General features: G+C 37.0%; 1 non-coding gene and 1 pseudogene across 1 annotated transcript; one reads left to right on the top strand and one right to left on the bottom strand.

Annotated features, from left to right (window-relative positions):
- The first annotated feature begins 8249 nt into the window (after nt 1-8249).
- LOC127668310 (U7 small nuclear RNA) lies at nt 8250-8311 on the top strand. The gene has a single exon (XR_007974079.1). It is a non-coding gene; the product is annotated as a U7 small nuclear RNA (small nuclear RNA).
- An 8682-nt stretch (nt 8312-16993) lies between these two features.
- On the bottom strand, nt 16994-18049 carry LOC127668107 (ETS translocation variant 5-like; annotated as a pseudogene).
- Nucleotides 18050-20432: the final 2383 nt, after the last annotated feature.

The raw sequence follows: 20432 nt of genomic DNA, 5'->3' as shown, positions 1-20432 counted from the left end.
TGGATTTCCTTATATTGCACTGTCCTTGCTTTCCTGGGAATGAAGCCTACTTGATCATGATGGATGATCATTTTGATATGTTCTTGGCTTCAGTTTGTGAAAATTTTATTGAATATTTTTGCATCAATATTCGTAAGGGAAATTGGTCTGAAGTTCTCTTTCTTTGTTGGGTCTTTGTGTGGTTTAGGTATCATCATAATTGTGGCATTGTAGAACAATCTCGGTAGTGCTTCTTCTGTTTCTATTTTGTTAAAAAGTTTGAAGAGTATTGATATTAGGTCTTCTTCGAAGGTCTGATTTGAACTCAGCACTAAATTCACCTGGTCCTGTGATTTTTTTGGTTGGGAGAATATTGAAAAGTGCTTCTTTTTCACTAGGAGTTTTGGGGCTGTTCAGATTAGTTTTTCTGATGCTGATTTATTTTTGGCACCTGGTATCTGTCTAGAAAATTGTCCATTTCATCCAGATTTTCCAGTTTTGTTGAGCAATGGGTTTTGTAGTAGGTTCTGATTATTATTCTTATTATTATCATCATTATTATCATTATTTTTATTATCATTATTTTTATTTTGGATTTCCTTGGTTTCTGTTCTTATGTCTCCCTTTTCATATTTGATTTTGTTAATTTGGATACTGTTTCTGCCCTCTGGTAAATCTGGCTACTGGTTTAATCTATCTTGTTGATTTTCTCAAAGAACCAACTCCTGGTTTGGTTGATTCTTTGTATAGTTCTTTTTGGTTCTACGTGGTTGATTTCAGACATAAGTTTGATTATTTCCTGCCATCTACTCCCCTTGTGTGTATTTGCTTCTTTTTGTTCTATAGCCTTCAGATTTATACCACGGTGATCTGATAGGATGCATGGGATTATTTCAATCTTCTTCTATCTGTTGAGGCCTCTTCTATGGTCAGTTTTGGAGAAGGTACCATGAGGTGTTGAGAAGAAGGTATATTCTTTTGGTTTGGGAGAAAAATGTTCTGTAGATATCTCTTAAATCCATTTGGTTCATAACTTCTGTTAGTTTCATTGTTTCTCTGTTTAGTTTCTGTTTCTATGTTTGTTCGTTGATAATAGTTGGATGCTGCAGTCACCCACTATTATTGTAATAGTGGGCTTTGAGCTTTATTAAAGTTTCTTTATGCATGTGGCTGAACTTGCATTTGGAGGATAGATGTTCAGAATTGAGAGTTTTTCCTTGTAGATTTTACCTTTTATTAATATGAAGTGTCCTTCCTTATCTTTTTGGATAACTTTAGGTTGAAAGTCAAAAAAAAAGTCAATTTTTATTCTATATTAGAACTGCTACTCCAGCTTGTTTCATGGGACCATTTCCTTGGAAATTGCTTTTCATCCTTTTAATTTGAGGTAGTGTCTGTCTTTCTCACTGAAGTGGGTTTCTTGAATGCAACAAAATGTTGGGTCCTTTTTACTTATCCAGTGTGTCAGTCTATGTCTTTTTATTGTAGAATTGAGTTCATTGATATTAAGAGATATTAAAGCAAAAAATGATTGTTGCTTCTTGTTATTTTTGTTGTTAGAGGTGGAATTTTGTTTATGTGGCTATCTACTTTTTGGTTCATTATGAGAAGATTATTTTCCTGCATTTTCTAGGGTATAATTTCCCTCCTTGTATTGGAGTTTTCCATTTCTTAGCCTTTGTAGGGCTGGATTTATGGAAAAATATTGTGTAAATTTGTTTTTGTCATGGAATATCTTGTTTTCTCAGTCTATGGCAATTGAGAATTTTGCTGGATATAATAGCCTGAGCTGGCATTCATGTTCAAGTAGGGTCTGTATAACCTTTGCACAGGATCTTCTGGTTTTTATAGTCTCTGGCTAGAAGTCCGTTGTAATTCTGATAGATCTGCCCTTATATGTTACTTGACCTTTTTCTCTTATTGCTTTTAGTATTCTTTCTTTGTTCTGTGCATTTGGTGTTTTGATTATTGTATGATGAAAGGAATTTCTTTTCTGGCCCAATCTATTTGGAGTTCTGTAGGCCTCTTGTATGTCATGGGTATTTTTATAGGATTGGAAAGTTTTCTATAATTTTGTTGAAGATACTTACTGGCCCTTTAAGTTGAGAGTTATCTCTCTCTTCTATTCTTATTATCCTTAAATTTGGTCTTTTTGTTGTGTCCTGGATATCCTGGATGTGTTGTACACAGGAGAGTTTTACATTTTGCCTTTTCTTTGACTGTTGTGTAAATGTTTTTTGTTGTATCTTCTGTACCTGAGATTCTCTCATCTGTCTCTTGAATACTTTTGGTGATGCTTGTATCTATGACTCCTGAAGTCTTTCCTAGGTTTCTTTCTCATGTTTTCTCTCTTTCTGACTCCTTTATTGTTATAACTTCGGTTTTTAGATCCTGGATGGTTTTGTTCATTTCTTTCACCTGTTTGGTTGTGTTTTTCCGTAATTCTTTAAGGGATTTTTGTGGTTCCTCTTTAAGCGCTACTACTTTTTTTTACCTGTGTTCTCTTGCATTTCTTAAGCAAGTTATTTGTGTCCTCCTTAAAGTCCTCTATCAGCATCATGAGATGAGATTTTTAAATGCAAATCTTGCTATTCCAGTGTGTTGGAATATCTAGGCCTTGCTGTGGTCGGAGAACTGAGTTCTGATAATGCCAAGTACCTTTGGTTTCTGTTGATAGGGTTCTTGTACATGCCTTTTACCATCTGGTTATTTCTGGTGTTAGTTGGTTCTGCTGTCTCTGGCTGGAAAATGTCCCTCCAATGGGCTTGTTAGCCTGTGTTAGCACTCCTGGGATCCCATCTCTCTCCTGGAGTGATCTGTATACAAAATGTTGTGGAGCTTCCTCAGATCCAGGATGTTGTATCCTATGTTTGAGATAAAGTCATTTAGTATCTATGTACCCTTGAGAACATTTATACCAATTCCCAGTTCTTTATCCTTTCTTTGGAAATCAATATCTGTGTCGATTTACTAATCTTTCCTCTTTCCTCTTAATTTAATATCTTTTGTACATTAAAATTTATTTAAATTTCCTCCCATTTTGTGTATAAACATAATCTTAAGCAACATTATATCTGCTCAGAGGATTTGTCTTGGTTTTATATGTCATGCACTAGGACAAGCTGTAACCAATTCTCCTATGGAGCCCAAGTTTAAAGAGTCTATTTGCTCAGAGAGTCATTGACACCTCATTAGGGGTAGAAAGTACAGTCTGTGACATTTTTAATTTGATCATTTTCTGTTCATGAATCCTGTTGGATACTATGATGGCATATTACATTTAGACCTCAATTGTCATTAACCCTTTGTTTTTTTAAATTTAAAACAATACCACATTGTCTCAAAGACATGTATGTTTATTTGATTTATTTATCTTCTCTGACAAAGAGCACATTTATTGCCAAGGTGAAAATTAATGTGCAATATGGTTAATAAGTTTAACAGTATTATTCTTTATTCCTTTGTCTAGCAGTCCCTGGATTTCTCCCATTGACTAGCAGAATATATCTTTTCTGGTGCAAAATGCTTTTTGGAAACAGAGAAAGCATTATCTTTGCATTTGAAATTATAAACATACATTATGTGGATAAATGTACTATATTTTTCTTTGTTTTATAAAATTTAAGATTTATGTGTATTTATTTTCTAAAGTTATTAATAATATTTTTATTCATTGTTGAGCAAAAGCCTTTATAGTTTCTTTAGGGAAAAATGTATAATTTTGAATTTTAGATTGACATTTGTAAGTGGCTGTATCTATCAGCAGAAGGTCCCAAACTGAGATATGCTTGTCTCTGTTTCCTGTGTTGTATCAGAGCTTGCTTTGTTCCACCAAGCTGTGACCCTGTCACTTTGTTTACAGTGAGAGGAATTTTTGGCTTTTAGACCCATTGTTCCTCTAGCAGCTAAACTTAGGCTTCCTTTCCTCATGCCATGAGCCAAGCCCTGAGCATTAATTTTCCTAGGACAGAATTGGGCTGGCCTGCTGTGCAAAGCTTGGTAGAATCTGAAGGGGCTTGTCAAGCAGCTGTGGTCTGTGGGAAGTCCCCATATCTTTTACTATTCACCCTAAAAACAGCTACATTTAGCCTGAGTGTAAACTGGAGCCAGGTTACTTCTGCTCAGCCCTTGCTGTGCAGACTTCTTCCTTTGGGAGAAGTCCCAGTTTCTGCATTCTGCTTTTAAATTTCTTAAAAAGCCTACCTACCTATCATACTACCTCTCTGAAAGTTCCTGCTCCTGGTTTGTTCATCTGGGAATAGATGTTCTGGGAAACTTTGGCTTTGGTCTTACTTTGTTCTTTTCTAAATATACCAGGCCTCTTTTCAGGCTAACCTGACTTTTCCACAGTTAGGAAAGAGGGGATTTGAACTGTAAGTTTGGGCTCTTTTTTTTATTTTCTTAATTTACATTTCAAATGCCATCCCCTTCCCTGGTTCACACACCACCCCAGGAAACTCCCTATTCCATCTCCCCTCCTCTGTTTCTATGAAGATGTTCCCCTACATACCCACACAATCCTGCTTCTCTGCCCTGGCATACCTCTACACTAGGAAATCCAGCCTTCTTCACAGGGCCAAGGGCCTCTTCTCCCATTTATGCCCAACAAGGCCATCCTCTACTAAATATATGACTAAAGCCATGGGTCCCTCCATGTGTACTCTTTGATGGATAGTTTAGTCCCTAGGAACTCTGCAGGGTCTGGTTGGTTAATATTATTATTCTTCCTATTGGGTTGCAAACCCCTTCATCTCCTTCAGTCCTCTCTCTAATTCCTCCATTGGGGACCCCATGCTCAGTCCAATGGTTGTCCATAAGCATCCACCACTGTATTTGTCAGGCATTAGCAGAACCTCTCAGGAGGTAGCTGTATCAGGATCCTCTCAGCATGCATGTCTTGGCATCTGCAATAATATCTGCTTTGGGTGACTATATATAGGATGGTTCCCAGGTGGAGCAGACTCTGGATGGCCTTTACTTCAGTCTCTGTTCCACACTTTATCTTCATACATCCTCCTGTGAGTATTTTGTTCCCCCTTCTAAGAAGGACTGAAGCAACCATACCTTGATATTTCTTCTTCTTGAGCTCCATGTGGTCTATGAATGGTCTCTGAACTTCTGGGCTAATATCCACTTATAAATGAGTACATACCATGTGTGTTCTTTTGTGACTGGGTTACCACACTCAGGATTGTATTTTCTAGTTCCATCCATTTGCCTAATAATTTCAGGAATTCATTGATTTTAATAGCTGAGTAGTACTCCATTGTGCAGATGCACCACATTGTCTGTATCCATTCCTCTGTTAAAGGACATCAGTGTTCTTTCCAGATTCTGGCTATTATAAAGATTATGTCTATGAACATAATGAGGCATGTGTCTTAATTATATGTTGGAGCATCTTTTGGGTATATGTCCAGGAATGGTATACCTGGGTACTCATATATCCATTTTTTCTGAGGAACTGCCAAAATGATTTCCAGAGTGGTTGTACCTGCTTGCAATCCCACCAACATTGGAGGAGTGTTCCTCTTTCTCTACATCCTCACCAACATCTGCTGTAGCCTAAGTTTTTGATCTTCACCAGTCTGAGTGGTATGAAGTAGAATCTCAGGTTGTTTTGATTTGCATTTTCCTTATGACTAAGGATGTTGATCATTTCTTTAGGTGCCTTAGAGCCATTTGAGTTTCCTCAGTTGAGAATTCTAAGTTTACCTCTGTACCTCATTTTTAAAAGAGTTACTTGATTTTCTTCAGTCTAACTTCTTGAGTTCTTTGTAGATATTTGATATTAGCCTTCTATCAAATATGGGATTGGTAAAGAGCTTTGCCAAATCTGTTAGTTGCCGTTTTGTCCTATTGACAGTGTTCTTTTCCTTAAAGAAGCTTTGCAATTTTATGAGGCCCCATTTTTCTATTGTTTATCTTAGAGCATAAGCAGTTAGTGTTCTGTTCAGGAAAAATTTTCCTTTTCCCATGTCTTGGAGGTACTTCCCCCACTTTCTCTTCTATTAGTTTTACTGTATCTGGTTTTATGTGGAAGTCCTTGATCTACTTGGACTTGAGCTTTGTACAAGGAGATAAGTATGGATCCATTTGCATTCTTCTACAGGCTGACTGTCATTTGAACCAGCATCATTTGTTGAAAATGCTGTTTTTTTCCCCACTGTATGGTTTAGCTCCTTTTTCAGGGATGGTTTAATATACAGAAATCCATCAAGGTAAGGTTGGGCTATAATTGCCATAAGTTGACTGCCATCTTGTTGTGATAAATATTTAATATTTATCGGTGCTTTCTACCCCACCATGGATCCATTAGTAACCAGATTAAAGACATAAAATCTTTATATTTATGATAAACCTTAAAAACACTAGAGATGTGTATATATCTACATACTAAGGTATTTTGTCTATTTTCCAGTAATAACCCTGAGTTATAACTTGCCATAATTTATCTGAGCCACTCTTAATCCAGTTGGCCATCCTTCATGACCATATTTTCACTATTCATCTATCCTTTGGTATCTTCTCACCTCGCTGCCTTCTCTCTCTTCTCCTCATGGACTTTCCTCAGATGTCAATCCCTGGATCTGAAATTCTGCCTATTCTATTCTGTCCCTCTATAGAGTGTAGGCATTTTTATTCAGCCAATTTTTTTTAATTAAGGAGTAAGATTAAATTGTATCATTTAGTGTACGTGAGGATTTCCTTATCTGTGGGGGCAATTTTACTTCAGGGGTGGTATTTAGCAGTATAATACAAAGCAACATAGCAAACCTGATCAGCATAGACCAGTCATTATTCACGAAGTACGGAGTTCACAAGCACATAGATTTGAGGTACAAACAATACCTTGCTATTCTCAAAGCAGAAAGCAGTTCTTACCAGGTATGTAGCCTACTGTCATGTCAATATATTTGTGGCTTCGACCTTTCTGGATCATTAAAATACAATGTTGTTCTTCATAATTACTCCCAGGATTTGAACTAAAAGAGTAGAAATTAACTAAAGTGTTCTTTATCTGTCATGCATCCAACCTCACAAAACATGTTTGAAACTACCTTCTTATTTAGTACCATTGTTATAGGGGAAGAAATCTGCATTCTTGCCAAATCCAACATGGCAGCAGAAGAGACTGAATGACACAAGTTACTGTGCCTGAAGCAGCGCCAGCAAGGCATGGGCCTCCACAAGTGCTGACAGTTGCTAGGCATAAGGCTTGTTATAATAATGTAGACATTTTACTTCATATTTCTCATTCAAAAATTTTTCTTCCTGCCAAGAATAATGACTCCATGATAACTAGAAACAGCAGTATTCAGGGAAGCAAGAATGTGTCAACATTCCTCAGCAAAAATGGTAAGTCCTTCAGGACAACCCTTAAGGTTGTGGGAAAGTTCTTACTCTGAAAACATGAATTCAAGAATATATAAACAAGATTTTTCAGCCATGCAAAATATAAGGATGCAATATAAACTGTATGAGGGGCTACACTGACCTAAAACAACAAAGGCAACTGCACTGAGTCAGTAAAGGGAAAGGAATTAAAAAAATAAAAGATGAAATATTCAATTAATAAAAGAGGCATCAGGAGGCAAGAAAGTGGTGATCTCAGACTCAGACCCCACCCTACCAGCTAAGATTCTTGTTTATATCTACAAAGGCAGGCAGATTTCTGAGTTCAAGACCAGCCTGTGTGAGAGGGACTTCAGATTGCAACATGGTAGAAGTAGTGATTTGAGGGCAAGGCAAGAGCCCACTCATCTATGCTTATTGTTTGCTATTTTTAAAAAAAGGCACATAATTTCTGAGTTCATTTTCTATGAAGAGAGAAGATGCACCTAACCATTGAAAGACTTGAGACCCCAGAGAATGCAGATGCCTGGCAGGGTGTGGGGGGACATAGGGGAGTGGGGATATCCTCTTGGAGACAAGGGGAGAAGAAATGGCATGAGGAACTGTCAGAGGGTGTACTGGGAGAAGAATAATCACTGGACTATAAAAAATATTAAAGATGATGATGATGATGATAATGATAGTAATAATAATTGTTATTATTATACTTATAATAAAAATGTACTTACTGTCCTTTTCTAAGACTCAAGGAGCTAAGTTCATAAAATGCTGACTCTTGGTATAATCAAAACAGAACCTGGGTTAAATAATTGAATTGATATGTAAATAAAAGACTGAGCTTTGGTTTTTGAAATAGATACATTTTGTCTAGCATGTTTTCTAACTTCATCAGAAAACCTAAGAGCTATTCACAAAGCTGTTACATCTCTTTTAGAATTTGTCTAGCAAGTTTTTTGACTTTGGTTGGAAAACCTAAGAGTTACTCAGAGAGCTATTTTGAGAGGTATCTTGAGCAGACTACAAAGCTGTCTGCTTGCAGCCTATGATTGATACCCAGTCATTTCTTCTGCAATTCCATAACACTTTGTCCTTAAGACCTTATCCTAAGCCAAGGCTGGTACTTGCTATATCCAAGTCCCACTCCTTAGGAAAGAGAATTTATCATATGCAAATTTCCTCTAGGAAAACCATGTACTACTTCCATGAATTTTGCATGATATCACACATGTGTTTTTTGTTCCTTTTCTTTGTTGCTCTCTTTAACATGGATTTAAAATCCCATATGTTCACACATTAACCTCCCACTACTTTTTTAGACAACATAAAATGCATTCACTATTTTGTTAGATATTTTAATTTATAATTGTTCTTCAATTTATTTGAAGGGATTTAATTAATAAAATTGGAACTCATTAATGAAATGCCTGAGGAAACTGTCTTCCAAAGAGTTGTTCAATAAAATATCAACAAAAAATTAAACAGCAGAAAAATAGCTCACAGTTTTCTTTACTTTGTACAAATAATCCTTAAACTGCCCAGAGTCTTCATAAATATATTGGCCTTTCAAGTAAAACAATCCTGCTCCCTTATGCTGATCTTCTGGAATTTCTAATGTCTACATTCCTTTTATCTATTCCTCACTCTTAAGTGACACATATGTCTCAGTTAATGCATGTTTTTTTGAAACTCATTGCCAATACTTCTGATTCTCAGCATTTTATATAGTCTACCTCGAGTATAATACTTTGGAAGAACAATATTTTTTGCAATATTGGAATTATATCCTGATCCAAAAAAATAGTGTTCCTGATGTCACTATAATTTGTGAAGTATAGGTATCATCTTTTATAGCCATGTACACAGTGACAACTTAGAGATTGCTACAGTTACTACCTTTGAGCTGAGAATCATTTCTCTGTAAATAGTCCTATTTGGTTTGGGCTTTCATTTGGTCTACCTTTTATATAATTTTGTTTTAGAAATGATAGGCTAAGGCCTTCTCACTAGTTGCATGGGAGCTGTACTCAGACAGGGCTATTTGTATTAGCAGCTAACACAAATCCCCAGATTTTCTCAAGTAACTTGCCTTTTTTTAAACCCCTAATGGAAACCAAGAGTTGATCACAATAATAATAATAATTTTGTTTTAGCAACTGATATAGTGGCAAATGCTTTTCTTCTGTAGGTTATCCTCTGTGATTAACTGTGAAGAATTTTCATGACTGTGTTTGGACCTTCATCACTCTCTCCTTCCTGGCTATAAATGAGATGTAGCCAGTTCTTATTAAGTCCAACCTACCAAGCATGAGGGTTTGAGACATTAATCTGTGAGCCAAAATACACAGATCTAAGTTGTTTTTGTCACGGTAGCTCATCCCATCAACAAGTAAAGTAACAATGAATCTTGGATTTCTGAGCTATAACAGTTTTTCTTTTTTTCTGTCACTAGTTTAGCTCACTTAGAATGATGATAAGGATACTTAGAACAAAATTTTATCATATAGTTCCCAACCCCTATGAAGCCATTAGAATGTTTTATACTAAATTCCATGATGCCTTTTCTTCAGCCATAGTTTTAAATGTTACTAGGAACATAAGTCCCTCAATGCCAAGGTATCAGGAATGAATCATATAATTAAAGAATAAAGTAAGTTAGAAAATAACTGAACAAACAGAACATATTTCCTGATAAAAAACAATCACCAAATTGTCTAAAGCAATAACTAGAGCAGTGATTCTGGCATTTATTATCAAATATACATTTGATACAAGTTCTAAAATATCACAGAGAATTAAAAGAAATATTGTCTTTTCATGTGTCAAGTAAAAATGATTATAAAAAGTCCTTAGTGGTTCAAATACACATCAATTACACCAATGACTTTGAAATTTGACAAAGAGATAAATGTAGTTCTCTGAATTTATATTACTAAATAATTGATAGAAATACAAGTTAAGAGGGATTAATCAAGTGGCAATCAGAACGAGGATTTGATACAGAGAGAGTCATCTAGTGGTTCTTTTTTATCATTATGAAAATGCATATCAAATAATCAACTTTCATATCAACATAAAAGTAGAAAAATCTCTGTTATCAAGAGGTGGATTGATTTTATTTCTTCTATTTTCCAGCTTATTATGAGCAGCCCAGCAGTCCAGTTCAGTAGAGTCAGGAGAGCAAACACAAATCACCAGCAGTAACACTACCTAACAGAGACAGGCCCCAGGCTCAGTCCAAGTCTGGAGGAATAACCTGGCCAGAAATGCCAAGAATAGTTCTGGCTGTGCCTTTCTCAATGAAGTGAAGACTAATGAAGACATGACACCAACAAATATTTAGTTGTGCAAGCAAGCTAACATCATCAACATTGTCCACTGTCCATTGATTTCTAGTTATATCCCTCCAAACATCTCATGTCCTCCACAGCTCCTGCCTCACCGTGTGTCTTGCCTCAACATGTGAGTCTGACTTAGGAAAATTTCATGTTACTCTCACTCTTCCAATCAGTGTCTTAAGAAGCAACAAAAGAAGATCTAACACCAAAACTCTTCAAACTATTCCACAAAATAGAAACAGAAGGAACACTACCCAATTCCTTCTATGAAGCCACAATTACGCTGATACCAAAACCACACAAAGATCCAACAGAGAAAGAAAACTTCAGACCAATTTCCCTTATGAACATCGATGCAAAAATACTCATTATAATTCTTGCCAACCGAATCCAAGAACATATAAAACCGATCATCCACCATGATCAAGTAGGCCTTATCCCAGGGATGCAGGGTTGGTTCAATATACGGAAATCCATCAATACAATCCACTACATAAACAAACTCAAAGAACAAAACCACATGGTCATTTCATTGGATGCTGAAAAAGCATTTGACAAAATTCAGCATCCTTTCATGCTTAAAGTCTTGGAGAGAACAGGAATTCAAGGCCCATACCTAAACATAGTAAAAGCAATATACAGCAAACCGGTAGCCAGCATCAAACTAAATGGAGAGAAACTTGAAGCAATCCCACTAAAATCAGGGACTAGACAGGGCTGCCCCCTTTCTCCTTATCTTTTCAATATTGTACTTGAGGTACTAGCTCGGGCAATTCAACAACATAAGGAGGTCAAAGGGATACAAATTGCAAAGGAAGAAGTCAAACTATCATTATTTGCAGATGATATGATAATCTACCTAAGTGACCCAAGAAACTCCATTAGAGAACTCCTACAGCTGATAAACAACTTCAGCAAAGTGGCAGGTTATAAAAATCAACTCAAGCAAATAAGTAGCCTTCTATACTCAAAGGATAAGCAGACTGAGAAAGAAATTAGGGAAATGACAGCCTATACAATAGCCACAAACAGTATAAAGTACCTTGGGGTGACTCTTACCAAACATGTGAAAGATCTATATGACAAGAACTTAAAGACTCTGAAGAAGGAAATAGAGGAAGACCTCAGAAAATGGAAAAACCTCCCATGCTCATGGATCGGCAGGGTTAATATAGTTAAAATGGCCATTTTGCCAAAAGCAATATACAGATTCAACGCAATATCCATCAAAATCCCAACTTAATTTTTCATAGAGTTAGAAAGAACAATTCTCAAATTCATCTGGAATAACAAAAACCCAGGATAGCTAAAACTATTCTCAACAACAAAAGAAATTCTGGGGGAATCAGTATCCCTGACCTCAAGCAATATTACCGAGCAATAGTGTTAAAAACTGCATGGTATTGGTACAGTGACAGGCAGGCGGATCAATGGAACAGGATTGAAGATACAGAAATGAACCCACACACCTATGGCCACTTGATCCTCAACAAAGGAGCTGAAAACATCCAATGGAAAAAAGATAGCCTTTTCAACAAATGGTGCTGGTTCAACTGGAGGTCACCATGCAGAAGAATGCGAATTGATCCATCCTTGTCTCCTCGTACTAAGCTCAACTCCAAATGGATCAAGGACCTCCATATAAAGCCAGACACTCTGAAGCTAATAGAAAAGAAACTGGGGAAGACCCTTGAGGACATCGGTACAGGGGGAAAGTTCCTGAACAGAACGCCAATAGCTTATGCTCTAAGATCAAGAATTGACAAATGGGACCTCATAAAATTACAAAGTTTCTGTAAAGCAAAGGACACCATTAAAAGGACAAATCGGCAACCAACAAATTGGGAAAAGATCTTCACCAACCCTGCATCAGATAGAGGGCTAATATCCAGTATATACAAAGAACTCAAGAAGTTAGACCCCAGAAAACCAAATAACCCTATTAAAAAATGGGGTACAGAGTTAAACAAGGAATTCTAACCTGAAGAACTTCGGATGGCGGAGAAACATCTTAAAAAATGCTCAACTTCACTAGTCATCAGGGAAATGCAAATCAAAAAAACCCTGAGATTTCACCTTACCACCAGTCAGAATGGCTAAGATTAAAAACTCAGGAGACAGCAGATGTTGGCGAGGATGTGGAGAAAGAGGAACACTCCCCCACTACTGGTGGATTTGCAAATTAGTAAAACCACTCTGGAAATCAGTCTGGCAGTCCCTCAGAAAACTGGGCATGTCACTTCCGAAAGGTCCTGCTATACCACTCCTGGGCATATACCCAGAGGATTCCCCAGCATGTAATAAGGATACATGTTTCACTATGTTCATAGCAGCCCTATTTATAATAGCCAGAAGCTGGAAAGAACACAGGTATCCCTCAACAGAGGAATGGATGCAAAAAAATGTGGTATATCTACACAATGGAGTACTATTCAGCCATTAGAAACAATGAATTCATGAAATTCTTAGGCAAATGGATGGAGCTGGAGAACATCATACTAAGTGAGGTAACCCACTCTCAAAAGATCAATCATGGTATGCACTCACTAATAAAAGGATATTAGCTTGGAAAACTGGAATATGCAAAACATAATCCACACTTCAAATGAGGTACAAGAAGAATGGAGGAGTGGCCCTAGTTCTGGAAAGACCCAGTGTAGCAGTATAAGACAAAACCAGAACAGGGAAGTGGGAAGGGATGGGTGGGAGAACAGAGGGAGGGACGGGGGCTTATGTGACTTTCGGGGAGTGGGGGACCAGAAAAGGGGAAATCATTTGAAATGTAAATAAAAAATATATCGAATAAAATTTAAAAAAAAATCCCTATAGCACATCAACAGAAGTGTTTGGTACATTTCTCTCTGTGGAGTCCAGTCAAATTGGAGCTCAACTAAGCAAGATAAGGTGGACCAATAAATGATAATGGAAATCCTGAGGTCATTAAAATGTATACATCATTTTGCTAGAGAAAACTGCTAAATTATCTATTTTTATAAAGTAGTTTGCCCCTAGGAAATAATTTTATCACATTAAATAGCAAACAATTGTTTGTGGAAATGTGGAATGTGCATTTCTTTTTTCTTTTTTACTTTTTTTTTCTTTTCTAACATAGTCTGCCTATTTACCAAAATCTCATTTATAATAAATTACAAGCATTATATTTTCTAGTTTAGGCCTATTGTATCCTATCCACTGTATGAAGTTCTTTTTCCTTGTACTCTCACGTTCAGAAAATTGAACTAGGAAATTTTCTGTTTATTTTAAAATATGCATTCTTAAATAAATCCAGAGAATCTATTAGCTTTAATTTTGACTCTTGAGTTGACAGATGAGTCTTTTATCTGCTTAAACTATTTCAGCAGATTTCCAAATCTTATAAGAGAGTCAGGCTCCTAAGCCCTGCCTTCATGTACTACAATCACGTGTATCCAGTCTCCAGTCTGCTAAAAAGTCTTCAAACATTTATTTCCAGGGTAAATCTTCCTCGTTATTGAATAGTTTATCCATGGCTTAAATTCCACAGGAAATCTTCTCTGGAATTCAATGTTCAGTGCTATGTACTTTGGCTAAAGCCTATGTTACATTTCTTACTTTTTTCCTTTCCTATGAAAGCTTAGATCTCTGCAGTGCAAGCTCTGGGATCTGTATTTAATCATTTAACACATGCGTAACACATCTCTGCTGTACTCTCTGCTAGTAGATGGAAAGAAATGGTTTATAGAAGGCAGATGACGATTTTACCATTGTAAAACATATTTTAGAAAGAAGTAAATGCAATTATTAGGTTATTATATCATATTTTCAATCTACATTAGGTAAAAGAATTAAAAGAATTAAAAGAATAAATTGGATTTCCAAACAGCATGGTGAGAAGTAGGATTATGATGTGTGTAGAAAATGAAAGAATAACTTGTGATATTTCATTGTGGATCCTTTCAATATTATATGAATTAAATCAATCTTTAGAAAAATGAACACAAATATATAAATATATTTAATATATAACAAATATATGTACATATTTAGCTTCATTTTATATCATATAAATATATACTACATTTTCATTCCTTTTTTTAAAGGAAAGCATTCCTCTGTATTGTACACAGTACAGAATATAATGCAGCTCAGCAGAATGCACACAGCCCTGTGCAGGGGGAAGTAGTTCAAATCAAATGGCAGTCTAAAGTCGTTCTGTACTCTAGACTTTCCACACTCTGGAAAAGAAGCAAATGAATGAAAGAAGGTCCATGCCTTGACAGGGACAGCTCTGAGGGAGGTACATGAGTCTGTGGGAATGCAAAGTGTCCCGCATCCCTTGACTGCAGAGCCTGTGCCATCACAACAGGGGAAGGGCAGCTCAAGCTATGGATGATTCTTTTCAAACACCCCCAAACAGACTAAATTCACTAAAGAAAACTAACACAAACCCCAAACCAGTATAAATAAAGAGAAGAAAAACATAAATTGAACCCCCAAAATCTATACAGTGTTTACAACAAATAAGTCTCTAGTCAGCTGGGGTAAAACACACATCTATGTATAGACTGTGTGTAGAATAGAAAGTTACAAATATGCTTATGAAAGAGTCCTTTTATTAGAAGGACTAATTAAGGCCCCTGTTGGCTGACTAGCTTTGAGTGGAAAACCTTAGGTTCTCATAGTTCTAAAACATATCCTTCATTCCTATGAACCTCATTTCACAAGTCTTGAGAAGGCTGTGCAGTGCCACACTTGTGGGACAGCAAAGAATGTCTCACACTCCGTGAGTCCTGTGTCCCATACATGAGAAACACATTGTGTCAAGGACAGCAAACTCCTGTCAACAAGGAGTCAGGCAGCAAGGCATTGGCTCTTCCTGCTGGCTTTTCTACCACTCCAAAACCAATTTTTACAGAGATTTAGTTTGGTTATTTATAACATACCTAATACATACAGTAATGAGAATAACTTTTTTCATTTAATATTTTTTATTTTCTATATTCTTTGTTTACATTCCAAATGATTTCCCCTTTCCCGGATCCCCCCTCCCCATATGTCTCATAAAGCTAGAATGCTAGCTAGCACTCTTTTACCTGTAAGTGACAGGTAAGTTTCAGACCCCAGGGAACCATCGGGCAGGCTTAAAGTCCAAAATTGAAAGAAAAAGAAAAACAAGGCAGATGCCTGTGTTCCCACCAGGTGACCAATTGTTTAACGGACATGACATGTGTAGTATGTATACCTACTTCCCAGAGAAGGATAGTTAGTGAGTTTGGAGAATTCTAAGCTGTGTCCAAGCTGCCCTGCACACTTCAAAAATATACAAATCAGGTTAAACGGCTCAACAGGTTGCCTGGCGCAGAAAGCAACAAGCTAGCATCTAAGTGTCAAAGGGAAGCCTCAGTAGGGCCCGCCTCCGGCTGCAGCCTCTTCTGAAGTGGGCACTGCCTCACTTGAGGGATGTAGCACAGTTATCAAAAAGGTTTTGCTTTGTTTTACTGTTTCTGTTTGTTTGTTTTATTTAAATATCAAAATCAAAATCAAATACAAAAAATCAGTTTATATAAATTATTTCTCCAGCAAAACCACTACCAAAATCAAAATGATCTCCCCAAATCAAATCAAAACAAACTGCAGTCATGTTGATCATCTTTCTAAAACAAGCCATCTGCCCTCAGCCCTGTGACTGGGAGGAGGGTGATTTGATTTACTTATGGTGACCGCTTGGCTGTTAGGCATAAGAGGGGCAGTGGTCTGAGAACCAAGGAGAGAGCAACAGCTCTTCTGGCCTCCCCAGTTCTGGACGACTGGTGTGTGTGTGTGTGTGTGTGTGTGTGTGTGTGTGTGTGTGTGTGTGCATGTGTGTAGATTTCAGAACGAGCTACAAGAGTTCTGCAATTTCAAGCCGCAATGGTCTGAGCCTCCCCAATCCAGCTTTGCCGACTTTCCAATGGGTGTGCAGTTTCTTTCCAAAAACTGCGCAAGTCAAAGTCTCCTGTGTGAAGGCATTTAGTAGTCCATGATCAATGCAGATTGTCAAACACTCGGTCCTTTTTCATGGGCACTCACCTGAACATGGTGCTCTACTGCTCTGCACATACTGGTTACGATGGGAATGACTTCCATCTCTTCACAGGGATTAAATCAGAATCACCTGCCATGTGGTGGTTTTTCTCTCTTCCTGTCCCCACTCCTTAGCCAAGGTATTTGTCTTTAAGTATGTCTACAGCTTGGGTTCTCAAAGGGCAGGCTTTAGGAACAGCCAAGAACACAAATAAAACCACTGTCTTTTCCTGAATGAGGACTGCTAGCTCTAGGGTTTCGCTATTCAGTCATTCAGAAACTTAATAACTGAAGCCTTCAGCATAGGGGAGGCTGCTACAGTGGTTCACGTCCAGGCGGTAAGCAGGGTTGTCTTAAAAGTGGCAGCGTATCCTCCTCACTGAGGGGGCATTCTGGACTCTGCCTTCAGGAACAGGCACTGATTGTGTGGCAAGGCTATGGAGAAAAGTGCATCCGGTAACAAGACAAATTTGTAGATGTACGGTTCATTCCCAAGCCACCTTCTGCATGATGCCTTTTTCATAGTAATAACGAAGAGAACAACTCATCTTGTCATGGTTCATGGCTGGCTGATTCTTCTGAATACCCAATGCTAAACTTATAGAACCTCTTCCCAGTTCTATAAGTTTAGACTCTGGTGCCTCGGCTAGTTGGCTGGGCCATCCAGAAGGGTGAAAATAAACTGCCACAGCGGCAGAGAGTCTCACCTCTGATACATGGAGCCCCTATCGATACATGGTGGACTCCAGCTTGACTTTGCCTTCTGATCTTTCAGGAACCATGCAAATGTCATCAAGGTATAGCCTAGGGTCCTTTTCTTATGTGAATCCTCCATGGTTGCTGGAGAATACCCCCTTTCATGTAGGATGACTGGCAGTAAGGCACATCTGAGTCAGCGTAATAAACTCTGGGCTTCTGCTTGAGTCCCATGCGTGACTGAACCCATGCGCTGGGAGACCAGGCATTCCAGGGACCCCAGTTGCAGTATTCCTGTGTGAATCTGTAACCGGATGACAGAGCTTCAGTGACAGTGGGCTCTGACATCTGCAGGTGGGAAATCTAGGAACTCCAGACTGAGGGGGGAAGGAATGGCTGGGCTCAGACAGCTGTCTCTGAAATCTCTCTGCTGATGGATACTGGTTTTCACGCCTCATCTTTGGCATTTGCAGGGGCTGATGTGGTGGCCGGGGGATCACAAATGTTTGTTGCTGTGATCCAGGTTCCGGAAGCGAGTGAGGGGTTGGAGCAGGACCTTGAATTGCATACATGTGATGTGATTTTGAAGGAACAAAAATAGAAGAAGATGCACCTAGTCTTACTACAACTTGATTCTCCATGGTGGATTGCTATCCATGGGAGACCTATTCATTTCTAAGGAGAAGAGGAGGTGTAGATAGGGGCAAAGAAGAAAGATAAAAGGGAGGAATGCTGGGGAGAGGAGGGGGGAGAAGCTGAGCTCAGGATGTAAAGTAAATAAATAAAAATTAATAAAAACCCTGAAAATTATTAATTTCTTTAATTTAGAATTCTTGGCATTTCCAGTGTGTCATTGTGTAAGTTATACCATGAAAAAAAGGGTTAAAAGGAAGAGAAAATACTTTTCTCTTTTGGTATTATCCAGAAATAGTGAACAACCTCTTCAAGAATGTTAGTGGTTAGCAACACAACTGAAAAATGATCAAACCAAACATAAGAAGTGGAAAAAAAAACAAATATTGTTACAACAATTAAAAAGATAAAAATTTAAAACAATTCAAATGTTTCTAAAAATACACTTAATATTCTCAAGTGAAAAACATTATTTTTATTCTTTTCTATTTTAAAATTTTTGGGCTATATTGCAATCATATAATATCTAACTTCCTACCCTATCTCCAGAAATTGCTCCTATATATCCCTTCTCACTCTCTTCCAAATTCATGGCCTCTTTTTGATAGTTCTCACACACATACACACACACACATATAGATAGATAGATAGATAGATAGATAGATAGATAGATAGATAGATAGATATAGGAATATATGAAAATGAATAGGGATATTCATTTTTAAAAACATAATGAACATATATTATAAAATGCATATATTACATGTGTACATATGTATTTGTTACTTGTGTATATTTAAGGATTGACTATTTGGTACTGTGTTTTTATCTTTTTATGTTTTTCTCTCAGTCTCCTAAATGCATGTAATCAAGAAAAAAATACAATTGAATCTGGGGGCAATGAAATTAGAAATAATTCAAAGTAGACATAACATGATATTTAATGAGCTGCTTTGAGCAGAGACAAAATCAGAGGTCAAATTTCACATTACAGTTAGGATGGACAGGAATTACCAGAAAATTCTTATTTGATATAGAATTTCAGAAATCACTGTTTATCAGTGAGAATAGTGTGAAGTGGGCAAAAGAGATGGGAGATGATGAAAGCAGGATGACACAGTGGACAAACACAATGAAGACACAGAAATCAAGGGAAGAGTTGACCCTTCAATGACCTTCCAGCCAAAGGACTAACGTAATCAATTCTATTTTCATTTTTGTTCTAAATACCAGATTAAAATATTCTACAAACATTGGACTTATGTTAGCACTATTGTTTTGTCTTCATTCTAGTAAGTATTTTCTGATTTCTTTGAATTACTTCAGGCTTACAACACAAATATTTTTCCTTTGATATCACTCTGATGCTTAATTCTATGTGTCACTTTAGCTATGTCACAGTAGCTACATTTTAGTCAAACACAAGCATTGATTTTGCTGTAAAATATTTTAAATATGCAATTATCATTCAACCTAGTAGACTTAATAAAGCACCTAGCCATCTATAAAATGGCTGGGCCTCACCCACAGAGTTGGAAATGATAGAAAAGAACAGACTGGAATTGTTGAAGCAGAAGGAATTCTGCTTGCTCTTCACCCTCAGACATGAGCTGCCTTAACTCTTGAGTTTCCAACCCGACTCCTACTTCTTCCAGAACTCTGGGCAAACAGGTGAGACAGAGACAGATTCATCTTAAGGCTTTAAGCATCATCTGTTATAACTTTGAAAGATGGCAAGCCCTTAATAAGCAGCTGTCAATATTTCCCAATTCCTACTTACATTTACTTCAATATGTATGCGGCCAATTTGCCTCCAGCTTTTAGGAATCTCTAATATATACAAAATTACAATATGAAAGTTTGAAACAATTTTTCAGGATATATACACTTAGGGAAGTGTTTGCTTGCAATATGTTATGCACATTTAATTTTCCAAACTACTTCAGATGCCCTCATAAGTGACACTTTAAATTCCCATTTCCTTCAGTACACAGGAAGATTCATGTTGTCTTACTTCCTAAATTCTTGATGTGGTAATTACTTGGTTTTCTCATTTTCGCTAATACGATAGATTTGATGCAGAATCTTGCTGCTGTTTAGCTTTCATTTCTGTGATTACTATGGTATTTTTAAATAAATCTTGCTTGATCAGATTTCCTGTTGGGCTTTTGCTTTCAATATTATTTCTACATCAAAAATTATAAACGAATGAGGTATGATCATTTCAGGGTATTGAAAGAATTTAAGTGAATATATATATATATATATATATATATATATATATATATATATATATATATATATATTAACCAAATTGTTCTACAATATATCTTCTTTCCCCTCTAGCATAGAGGTAAATATGATGAAGGTAGTAAAGTTTTTAATTGAGCT

This window comes from Apodemus sylvaticus, chromosome 17 (assembly GCF_947179515.1).
Source record: "Apodemus sylvaticus chromosome 17, mApoSyl1.1, whole genome shotgun sequence".
Lineage (NCBI taxonomy): Eukaryota > Metazoa > Chordata > Mammalia > Rodentia > Muridae > Apodemus > Apodemus sylvaticus.
This window is presented reverse-complemented; position numbering and strand designations above follow the sequence as displayed.